Here is an 11,846-nt window from a genome sequence, read left to right on the forward strand (position 1 = left end):
TCCCCCAAAGGCCTTAACTTTAAGCCTTCTCTCAGCCCCCAGGCCCTTGGTCCCTGGAAGAAGTGAACAAGATTCGTAGTTTAGCCATGTCATGAAGGGCTTGGGCCCCTTTCTGAGTTCAGCTGCTAAGGCTGTCTTTCAGGTGGAATGAAATTTCTGAGACCCTGGAGGCTGGATGAGCATGGGATCTGAGTCAGGCTGCCCGGGTTCCAAGCCCTCTCCCACCACTTACTGTGTTGCCTTGGGCAAGGAATATGCCTCTCTGAGTTTCAGTTTTCTCAGCTATGAAAGACATAGTAATAGTTCCTACTTCAAAGGATGGACGTAGGATAAGATAAGGTAATGCAACCATCTGACCTAGCAATTTCATTCCATTTCTCCCAAGAGAAATGAAGCCATGTGTTCACACAGAAACATATACACGAATGTTCACAGCAGCATTATTTATAACAGTCAAAAAGTGGAAGCAACCTGGATATAAAGTACAGCATAGGAAATGTGGGAACTGTAACTATCAGGGGGAACACTTTGTAAAGTATATGAATGTCTAACCACTACATTGTACACCTGAAACTAATACAAAATAATATTGAATGTAAACTGTAATTGAAAAATATTTTAATTACTAAAAAAGTGCAAGCAACCCAAATGTCCATCAACTAATGAATGAATAAACAAAATGAAGTCTGTCTATACAATAGACTGTTATTCAACCAGAAATAGTAGTGAAGCACTGATACATGCTATAAAACAGTTAATCTTGAAAACATTATGCTGAGTGAAAGAAGCCAGATATAAAAGACCACAACTTACGCATTTACTATAAAATGTCCAGAATAGGCAAATCTATACAGATAGAAAGTAGATTAGTGGTTACCTGGAGCTGGAAGAGCAGGTAAATTAGGGGATGATAGCTAAAGGGTATGGGGTTTTCTTCTAAGTTGATTGTGGTGATGGTTGTACACCTCTGTGAATATACTAAAAATCATTTACTTGTACATGTTAAATATGTTCAATGGGTGAATTGTATAGTATGTGAATTATATCTAAATAAAGCTGTTACCAAGAAGAAGAGGGAGGAGGTGGAAGAGGAGGAAGAAGAGGAAGACACCTCAATGTACATTAGAATAGAATAGTCATTAGAATAGTCCCTGGCACAGGCCAAGCGCTCCTGATTGTTCTTCTGGAATTAAAGGGGCCCCTGAGTTTTTGCTTTCTGCAACTTGCAGCCAGAGCTATGTTTTTTTAGGAATGCCCGGAGCTCGTGGTAAGTAAAATCACTGAAGCTGTAGCCTCCTCAAACTCCTTTCTACTGAAGGACCCTGTACCCCTTGAGAGTGGCAATGTCTTCTGTACCCTGTACCCTGTCACCCTGGGGCTAGGGAAATAGGTGGTACCAGTTGAGGACTTTCCTAACAGAAGCATTGGGCCCCTCAATTCACCAAGCTCTTTCTCTTGCCTTATCTCTTGAGATTTACACAATAGAAAGCCCCATAACTTACTGTCCCCATTTATAACTGAGAAAACGGAAGCCCACACAGACAGAGGCCAGCAGTTTTCAAATGGCAGGCACTGCTCCCGCAAGCAGAAGGTGTTGCCTACAGAATGATGTCTTATCTGAGAAATCTGGCTCAGGGATAGTCTCTTGGAGTTAGGGGGTGACTAGGGTGGGGGAGTCAAGTTTCTCTCAAAGCTGAGGGGATATTGAGAGCAGGACTCAGGACTGGGATGGAGGTGGGGGCAGAAGACAAAGGGGTAAGGGTTGCAGCTGCCAAATCAGACTAGAGGGTCTGACCCCAAGGCAGGATTATATCCAAAGATACTGACCCATAGGAGTCCCCAAATGGCCCCAGGCCTGCTCTCCGGGCTGGCTCTCCACAAGGCAGTGAGTCTGAGCTCTGGGAAAGCTGAGAAGGTTATTAGTCCCCAAGTGGCCCCGGGCCCAGGTCCTTTCTCTATAGTCAATGGGCTCCAGCCTCCGATTTCTCCTGCCTGCTGGGGAAGGTCATCCCCATGTGAGAGCCAAGGACAAGGTCAGGGCTGCATTTCCACCTCCTTCAGCTGGGGCTGGCTTTACATAAACATTACTTCAAATCTGTGCAGCAGCAGGAACTCTCCTTCATCGCGGGTGGGAATGGGATGGCCACTTTGGAAGACAGGTTGGCAGCTGCTTACAAAACTAAACTTACCCTCTTGGCCGGCATGGCTCAGCGGTTGAGCATCGACCTATGAACCAGGAGATCAAGGTTCGATTCCTGGTCAGGACACATGCCCTGGCTGAAGGCTCGATCCCCAGAGCGGGGCATGCAAAAGGCAGCCAATCAATGAGTCTCTCTCAGAATTGATGTTTCTATTTCTCTATCCCTCTCCCTTCCTCTCTGAAAGCAATAAAATATATTTTAAACAAACAAACACCTGGCCAGCGTGGCTCAGTGTTTGAGCATCAACCTATGAACAGGAAGTCATGGTTCAATTCCTGGTCAGGGCACATGCTGGTCAGGGCACATGCCTGGGTTACTGGCTCCATCCCCAACGGGCGGCGTGCAGGAGGCAGTGGATCAATGATTTTTGTCATTGATGTTTCTCTCTCTCTCTCTTAATCTCTGAAATCAAATTTAAAACATATTTTTAAACTGTTTTATAAAACCTACAAAACTAAACATACTCTTACCATGAGATCCAGCAATTGAACTCCTTGGTATTTATCCAAAGCAGTTGAACACTTATGTCCACACAAAAACCTGCACATGGCCTTTTTACAGCAGTTTCATTCATATTTGTCAAAACTTGGAAGCAATCAAGATATCCTTCAGTAGGTGATGGATAAATAATCCTATATAATAAAAGGTTAATATGCAAATTGTCCCCTCAACCGGGAGTTCGACCAGGAGTTTGACCAGGGGGCGGGGCCGGCCAGCCAGCCTCCTGTGTCCCCTCCCCCCAGCTGGCCCGGCCCCATCAGCAGCGATCAGGGTGGGCTGGCCTGACCCCATGCGTGCACAAATTCGTGCACCAGGCCTCTAGTCTATAATTACTTTGCAGACATTGAAATATTACTCAGTGCTAAAAAAAAGAAATGAACTGGGTGGTGGGAGTGGCCGGGGAGAGGTCCATGGGGGGAAAAGGAGAATTATGTAATACTTTAAACAATTCATACATTTTTTTAAAAAAATATATTTTTATTTATTTTAGAGAGGAAGGGAGAGGGAGAGAGAGATAGAAACATCAATGATGAGAGAGAATCCTTGATGAGCTCGAAACCTGGGCATGTGCCCTTGACCGGAATCAAACCTGGGACCCTTCAGTCCTCAGGCCGATGCTTTATCCACTGAGCCAAACTGGCTAGGGCTAAACAATAAAGAATTTAAATTTTTTTTAAAAAAGAAAGAAATGAGCTACCAAGCCATGAACGGACATGGAAGAACCTTAAATGCATGTTACTAAGTGAAAGAAGCCCATCTGAAAAGGCTACATACTTAGGATTCTGACTGTATGGCAGGTTCTATGGGAGCGGGAGGGAGAGGCAGGCACGGAGGACCGTTAGGGCAGGAAACTATTCTGTGTGACGCTGTGATGGGGATACGTGTCCAAGTCCATTTGTCCAATCCACAGGATGGACAACACCAAGCGTGGACCCTAACGTCAAGTGGACTTTGGCAGCGATGATGTGTCAGTGTAGGTTCATCAGTTGTCAGTGTGTCCCGCTCTGGTGGGGGGTATAGAGAGTGGGGACAGTGGATGGTGGGGTAATGTGGGAACACTATGTACCTGCTGTGAACTTAAAACTGATCTAAACAATAAAGTCTACTTAAAAATTAGCTTTAATCCCTTCAGCGTCCTCTCAGGATGGAGGATTTGTCTTCCGTGGAACGACAAGGACAGACATACAGAACTGGATTCAGGTCCTTTCTCAGTGGCTTCCCAGTTATGTCACTCCTTTTCTCTCTCATCACTTCTCTCCTAAAATGCAAATACTAAGATCATCCTCCTCACCTTAGATACAAGAAACAAACTGAGGGCTTCCAGAGGAGAGAAGGGTGGGGTTGGACAGAACGGGGGAGGGGATTATGAAGTACAAACTTCCAGTTATAACATAAGGTGACAGAGGTCACTAGACTTATTGTGGTGATCACTTGCTAAGGTATATAAATGTCAAATCACAATGTTGTACACTTTAAACTAATATAATAGTGTCTGTTAACTATAATGAAAAATAATTAAAAATTTTAAAGATTCATCTCACAGTTGTAAAGATTAAATGAGATAGTTTCAAAATGAACATAAATTATTTTCTGTTTATGGAAGAAAGATAAGCATTTTGTGGAAAGCTCAGAAAAGAATTTTGAAAAGATAAAGTTCACCATAATTCCACACAAACTGGGACAAGCACGTAAACTCAGGCCCTGCTGGAGCAGGTTTTGCACAGCACGGTCCCCGGACACGGACTCTCACAGCCACCCAAGGCCCTGGGAAGCACAGTAGCTCCATTCGCAGATGTAAAGCTAAAGTCCAGAGGGTTAAGTGATTTGCCCACACATTTGAGGAACCAAAATCTGGAGTGTTTTTTTTTTGGGGGGGGGAGCTCTTAATTTATTACTTTTCCTCTGAGCCAGGCTACCTATCAGACACAGCTTGCTGAAAACCACAGCTCCACCACTGACCACTGTGTGACTTTCGGAAAATGTACTCACCTCTCCGAGCCGCAGTTTCCTCATCTGTGAAATGGAGAGAATAACTGTATGTACCTCAGAGGATTGTGAGAAATAGAAAGACATTTACACAAGGAAAATAAAAAGGACATGTTTTAAAGGCACATGGGATTCTTGAGCCCACAGCTAAGTGCTCAATAAATATTAGTTGTGGGTATTTGGAGACACAGAGACCCGGATTCACAGCCTAGCTCCACTTTTTAGATGAGAAATAATTAGAGCACGTCCTGCTGGCAAAGGCCTCGGTGAAGTGCTCAGGCTAAGGCTTTGGGAAAACCCTTCCACTCAGGGGAGGGAAAAGCCAAAGGGAACCGGAGTTCAAACATGGAAAATGAACAGCTGCTGGTGAGCCCCCAGAGGCAGTTTCACCTTGACCCACAAAACTGAAAAGGGCTGGGTCTTCCTGTACAGATAAGGACCAGAAGAACAAAGCATGCTATTAATTCAGCCTTGCCTATTTTAAGTTTATGGAATATTTTCCCCCTTAAAGATAAGCTCACAATGAAAGTTCAAAAGGTAAACACAGAAAGCGGGTGGAGGCCAGCCTTGCCTTCTGCTGAGCCAGCCCTGCCAGCCCTGGGACTCCAAAGTGTGTGGTCTGGTCCCAAAGCCAAGTTTCCTAGCCCAGGGCCTCTAGTGGTGAGACAGCAGGGGGACCGGCGCCACCAGAGAGGCGGGGAGCCACGATGTTGCCTGGTCCTGGCCCCAAGTGGGCAACTTGGACCAAGAGAGACCTGGCTGGGTCTCGAACTTCACAGGAGGGAGAATGGACTTGGCTTTTCTTTACTTCCCCCAGGAGGATATGAGTCACAGGGAAGACGCCAGCCAGGCCTAGAGCTGCCCAGAATAAGGACAGAAACTCCAAGTGCCTTCCCCTCTGGATGGCCTTGGGCAAGTCACTTCCCTTCTGCACTCTGGTTTCTCACCTGTAAATGAGGTGATGAGAATTTCCAGTCTCCTAGGGTGAGGATGCAGATTATATAAAGCCGCCTTCAGGAGAGTGCGTCACATGACCATCGTAAGCACGTATGTTAGCTGTTCTTATTATCTCCCAGACTTTTAATTGTGATCAGGAGCACCAAGGACAGTTTTTATTATCTACTATAGGTGTACGCTTGGTAAGTCATATCTCCTCTCTGAACCTCAGTCTCCTCTTCTGTAAAATAGGGTGAGATGATGAATAAAGAGGACTTCACACAAAGACAACAATCCCTCACAAATAAATAAAGCAGCTACTTTTTTCCATTCTCTTCCCTAGAACTGGGCGAATTAGGGAAACAACAAGAAGAAATAGAATAACCAGAGGTTGCCTATTGGATTGTAAATGGCCAGTTTGTCAGCTGTCCCCTTAAATTTTTAAAAATTGATTTTAGAGAGACAGAGAGAGAGAGAGAGAGAGAGAGAGAGAGAGAGAGAGAGAGAGAGAGGAATATCAATGTACACATCCATTGGTTGCTTTCTTGCACGTGCCCTGACCGGTGATCAAACCCCCAACCTTGGTGTATCGGGACAACACTCTAACCAACCGGGACCTGTCAGCTGTGCCTTTAGACCAGACCTGCTGCCATGATGGGAACACACCACATCTGAACCATCTAGCAAAGTAACCACCAACCACGCGTGGCTACCAAACATATGAAATGTGGCTGGTATGTCTAGGGAACAACATGTTAATTAACTTAAACAGGCCCATGTGGCCAGTGGCTACCATGCTGGGCAGTGCAGCTTAGACTGTAAGCTCCCGGAGACCAGTCATCAAATCTGTCTTTTTGTCCCTAACCCCCAGAAGAGGACCTGGTTTATAGTCTGTGCTCAGGTAATATTAGTTGAATGAAAGAACTGACAGAGGCAGGAACTGAAAAGAGAACATTTCAAGAACTGTTTTCCTCCCCTTTCCCATGTAATTTCCAAGACTTACCTGTAAAATGGGCACAATAGTTCCTATCTCATAGACTTATAATGAGAATTAACAAGTTAATATTTGGGAAGGGCTTAATAGAATGCCAGCAACATAGCTGGTGTTATATAGGTGTTTATTAATTAAAAATAAAACATCAAGCCTGTGTGAACTCTTCCGTTTTGGAGCATCTGAATCATATTTAAATTTGGTTGCCACTGCAGGAAAAATTCAAAGTAATAATGGCTCTAATGACACAAGTTTTCGCTCTCCCTTATAAAGAAGTCTGGACTGAGGCACTCCAAGGCTTGGGGTGGCTTCAGTACGACTCCTTTCTCATGGTCCAATGGCTGCTCTAGCCCAAGCCTCAGGTCACATTCCAACTGGCAACAAGGAGGAAGAAAGGCAAGGGGAGCCAGGTCTCTCCTTTTAAGGACACGTGACCAGAAATGGCACATACCTGCTTCTATTCATTAGCCAGAACTTGGGCACAAACAAGGCTACAGCTAGAAGAAGCAAGGGAGGCTGGGAAATGTAGTCTTGATTTGAAATGTCTAGAAATTGGGAGTTTTATTCCTAAGGAAGATGGGGAGAATGAATGTTGGCAGAAATGCAGCAGTCTGGCCCCAGAACTCCAGTTTCACCCTAGGGTTTGGTTCTCAGTGGCTGTTTCAAACACTGTAGCTACTAATACTAGTGACAACACACACGTATGTCTGGCTGTTAACCCACATCGGATTTTTGTGTCTGTTACCTGATTTGATCACTAAAACTCTTCCAGGCTGATATGCTGTTGTTGTTGTTAATGTTGTTGTTGTCCTTTGAACAGAAAACTGAAGCTTCACCAACTGGCTCAAGGTCCCAGAGATTGTAAATGATTGATCAAAGACTAGAATCTAGGTCTGTCCAACTCCCAATCCTTTCTTTCCCATTCCAGGGCCCTGCCTGAGACTTTGAAGCCCCTGCAGCACAAGGAAATGGTCCCCAAGGCCTGGACAGACATGCCCAGACGGACTTAGAGCGGAGGAAGATCGGAGGTCAGGAAGCCGCCAGGGACAGGCCTGCAGCCCTCCTGCACCTGAGGGCGGCAGTCACAGACACTGTCATCCTCTGCACCCGGCTCAGGGTTAGCTGATCCGGTCAATGTTTCTCTCTCATGGATGTTTCTCTCTCCCCTTCTCTCCCTTTCTCTCCCTTTCTCTCTCTCTCAAATAAATTTTAAAAATTTTAAGCCAATCAGAAAAGTGAACAAATATATTCATTTATATATTTGTGGATTTTGTTCATCTACTCAATAAATAATTGCCAAGTGCATACTAGACACTAGAGTTATACTGCAGTGAACAACATAAAAATAGTCTCTGCCAACAGGGAGCCTACACTCTAGTGAGGGCAGGGGGCATCGAGCAGCAAGCAGATAACTAGAAACATATTGCAGTATAATAAGCACATCAGGTCATCGCTTTCACATACGCTTTAAAAGATAAATGAGATGTGCAGTGGCTTCCCTTCTTCCATAGGAGGAAGGAGACATTTAATAAGGATTAAATAAGGAGACATTTAATCTGAGCCCCAAGAATAGGGAAGGACCCAGCTTATTCACAGAATGCAGGGAAAGCACTCCTGGACGGAGAACAGTGTGTGGGAAGGCCTTGGGTCAGGCCCTCTACTAAGCATCACACATGGATTACTTCATCACAACCCACCCCCCTCCAGGGAGGTGCAATTATTATCATTAATGGATAATGAGGCTCCAAGAGGAAGAGGGACTCTCAACACATACATCCCTTAACTCCCTTCTGCGGCAGAGCTGGGATTAGAACCAAGGTTCGAATTACCACCAAAGCTCACGCCTCGCTCATGATACTCCGTCCCTTTGGCCTCGCCCTGGGAAAGACAGGCATGAGCAAGAGAACGGGAGCAGGTGGCAGGCCCCTCCAGCGGAGTGAAGGGTATTCTATTCCTGCAACCTGAGCCTCAGGCACAGCCCACAGGATCGGGGCCACCTTGTAGGACCGTTCTGTGGGGACAGTCACTCCCTGGCCATAAAGCCAGATCCCAGATTTAAGCTGGGACTATCTTGTCACTTACCACGGCCATTAAGGAATGCCATGGCTGGCTCTCCCTTCCCCTTTCCTTGCGAGGGGAATCACAGAAGCTTGAGAACACACGGGAGAGAGGGGTAGGGAAATAGGGAACAACAATGCAACAATAATTGCAAAAATGTTTACAATGCTTACTGTGTGCCAGGCACTGACTTGTTTAATCTTCAAAACAACCTATAACATCATCCCCATTTTACAGATGAAGAAACTGAGGTCCAGAGGGATTTAAAACTTACCCAAGATGATACAGCTAACAAGTGGCAGAGCCGGGATTTGAATCTCGGTGGCTGGCTCCTGAGCTCACTTTAAAAAAAACAACCCTGCCCAGCTGGGTGACTCAGTGGTTGTCGATCTAGGAACCAGGGGGTCACAGTTTGATTCCAGTCAGGGCACATGCCCAGGTTGTGGACTCGATCCACAGTGTGGGGCGTGCAGGAGGCAGCCGATCAATGATACTCTCTTATCATTGATGTTCCTATCTCTCTCCCTCTCCCTTCTTCTCTGAAATCAATAAAAATATATTTTAAAAAATAAAAATAAAATAAATAAAAACAAATACTCTTATATTTCTTTTTATTTATTTATTTTTAATACTCACCCAAGGATATTTTCCCATTGATTTTTAGAGAGAGGAAAGACAGAGAGAAATATGGATGTGAGAGAAACACATCGATTGGTTACCTCCTATACGTGCCCGACCAGGGCCCAGGCCAGGCCCGGGAAAGAGCCTGCAACCGAGGTACATGGCCTTGACCGGAATCAAGCAGGGACCTTTCGATCTGCAAGCCAATGCTCTATCCATTGAACCAAACCAGCCAAGGCCTCTTATATTTCTTAACACCGGGGTTAAGAAATAGAACTTTGCCTGACACCCCCTTCTCTGTGTCCTCTCCTAATCACGGCCCTTCCCTCCACTCTCTGAAAGCAACTGCTATTTGAACTTTTACAGGAATAATTTCCTTGTGTGTTTTTTTCACTGTTTAGTTAGGCCCATTTTTTTCTAACTTGATACCTCTTAAGTCTCTTTTAATCTACAAGTCCTCCCTCCATCTCTTAGTTTTTCTTGTAATTTATCTGTTGAAGAACCTGAGCCATTTGACCTGTGGAGTTTCCCAGTCTGATTTTGCCAATGAAATACTCACACTACAACTCCACGTTCCGCTGTTTTCTGAATTTCCTGCTAATTGCCCGCTGGCTCCAGGGCATGATCAGACTCAAGTTGGACCCTTTTGGCAAGACCCCAAGGCTGTGTTCTTCTACCAGGGGCACAGAATGTCTGTTTTTCTCTGTCTTTTGATCACAGCCATGCTCTTAATCATGTTGCTGCAGGCACATTTTCAGGCTGCCCTCAGCTGCCCTGTGGATGGCTCCACCCTCTAACCCTATCTGCCCCAAGGCGAGCCTGTTAGAGGCACCAAGGTTTCTCCTGCCTTGGGCCTGGCTCACACAGGAGGAGCCCCACAGAGGTCCCACCTGAGTCTCTCCAACTCCAAGACCTGCCTCTCTGATGAGCATCATCTCTGTCTACATCTCCCTCCCGCTCAGTAGACCCGGCAGATGGAATTCTGCTTCATCTCCCAAAGGGGCCATGCTCCTCTTAACCTCTGGGCCTTTGCTCATGCTGGTCCCTCAACCAGAAACACGCTTCCCCTTACCTCCCTTCAGCACAGCTAATCCTTCAGGTCCTAGCAAATCTGTCCCTTTCATACCACCCCCAACCAGCCAGATGGGACTGGGTGCCTTTTACGTGCCCTAGGCTAACCTTGGGAGTAACTTAGTACTATTACGTTATACTTGTCTGTTTTCTTATCTTTTCCCTTCTAGAGTCTGAGCTCCTTGAAGACAAGGACCCTGGCACAGGACCTGTCCCATAACAGGTGCTCAATAAATATCAACTGAATGCATGTATGAATGAATGGGACTTTGCAATTCCCAGGAGGCAATTCTGGGCTTAGTTTCAGACAATGAGAGCTCTTCTAAGATGACATGCACTGAGCTTCCCACCAGAGGAGGCATTCAAGCTGTGGTGTGGTACAGGTTGCAGAAAGAATTCCTGTTGCAGGTTTGATTCCCAGTCAGGGCACATACCTAACATACCTAGGTTTTGGGTTCAGTCCTCAGTCGGTCTGTATATGGGAGGCAACCGATTTCTCTCTCACATCGATGTCTCTCTCTCAAAACACATCCTTGGGTGAGGATTTTAAAAAATAAGAATTCCTATCTCAGATAGGTCCTTCTAGGAAACTGAGTCTCAGTCTGTCAGCAATCTTGCTAGGCACCCTAAATATAAGACACGTTCAAGGCAAGGAGTTCTAGTTTCGGCATTGGAGGAGGCAGAGGCCACCCCACTCCGGGCCCCCCTTGTCCTGAGCAGGTGGGTTCCTCTGAACAGTAGCCTGGCTATCAAAGGCACCATGTCCATTTCTTTTTTTAAGAGGCCATACTAGCCCTAACCGGTTTGGCTCAGTGGATAGAGCGTCGGCCTGTGGACTGAAGGGTCCCAGGTTCGATTCCAGTCAAGGGCATGTACCTTGGTTGCGGGCACATCCCCAGTGGGAGGTGTGCAGGAGGCAGCTGATTGATGTTTCTCTCTCACTGATGTTTCTAGCTCTCTATCCCTCTCCTTTCCTCCCTGTAAAAAATCAATAAAATACATTTAAAAAAAAAAAAAAAAAAAGAGGCCATACTAGGGACAGGAGCGTCATACCTAACACCCTAGCTCTACTCCTTCCTACGGTGTCCGCAGGGGCTCATCCGGTTGGCTAACAGAGATGCCCACAGAAGCCCTCCAAAAACATTGCATTTCTGACACCATAGCTCTGGGGTCTCTGGGCAGAGGTAAGTGGGCACGGGAGCAGGCAGTGCTGCAGGCTGCTGCAGAGCACAGAGCCAAAGGTTGAGTCTCAGGATTGGATTATTAGTGAATTTGGAGCTCCCAGCCCTGCTGCTCACAGGGACATGGGGCCCACATTCCCTGCCAGGTCTAAGAACAAGGATCGTCCCTGAGCCACAACATATGGGCCTGGGGTTGTCCACCCACCTCCCACTTCCAGCCTTTAGCCCTCAGCACCCACCCCCAGCTGCTGGGAAAGACACCTGCCTCCCGCGCCTGGGATTTGTAACAGTGTTATTTAA

The sequence above is a fragment of the Plecotus auritus genome, assembly GCF_963455305.1.
Source record: "Plecotus auritus genome assembly, chromosome: 13".
NCBI classification, from domain to species: Eukaryota; Metazoa; Chordata; class Mammalia; order Chiroptera; family Vespertilionidae; genus Plecotus; species Plecotus auritus.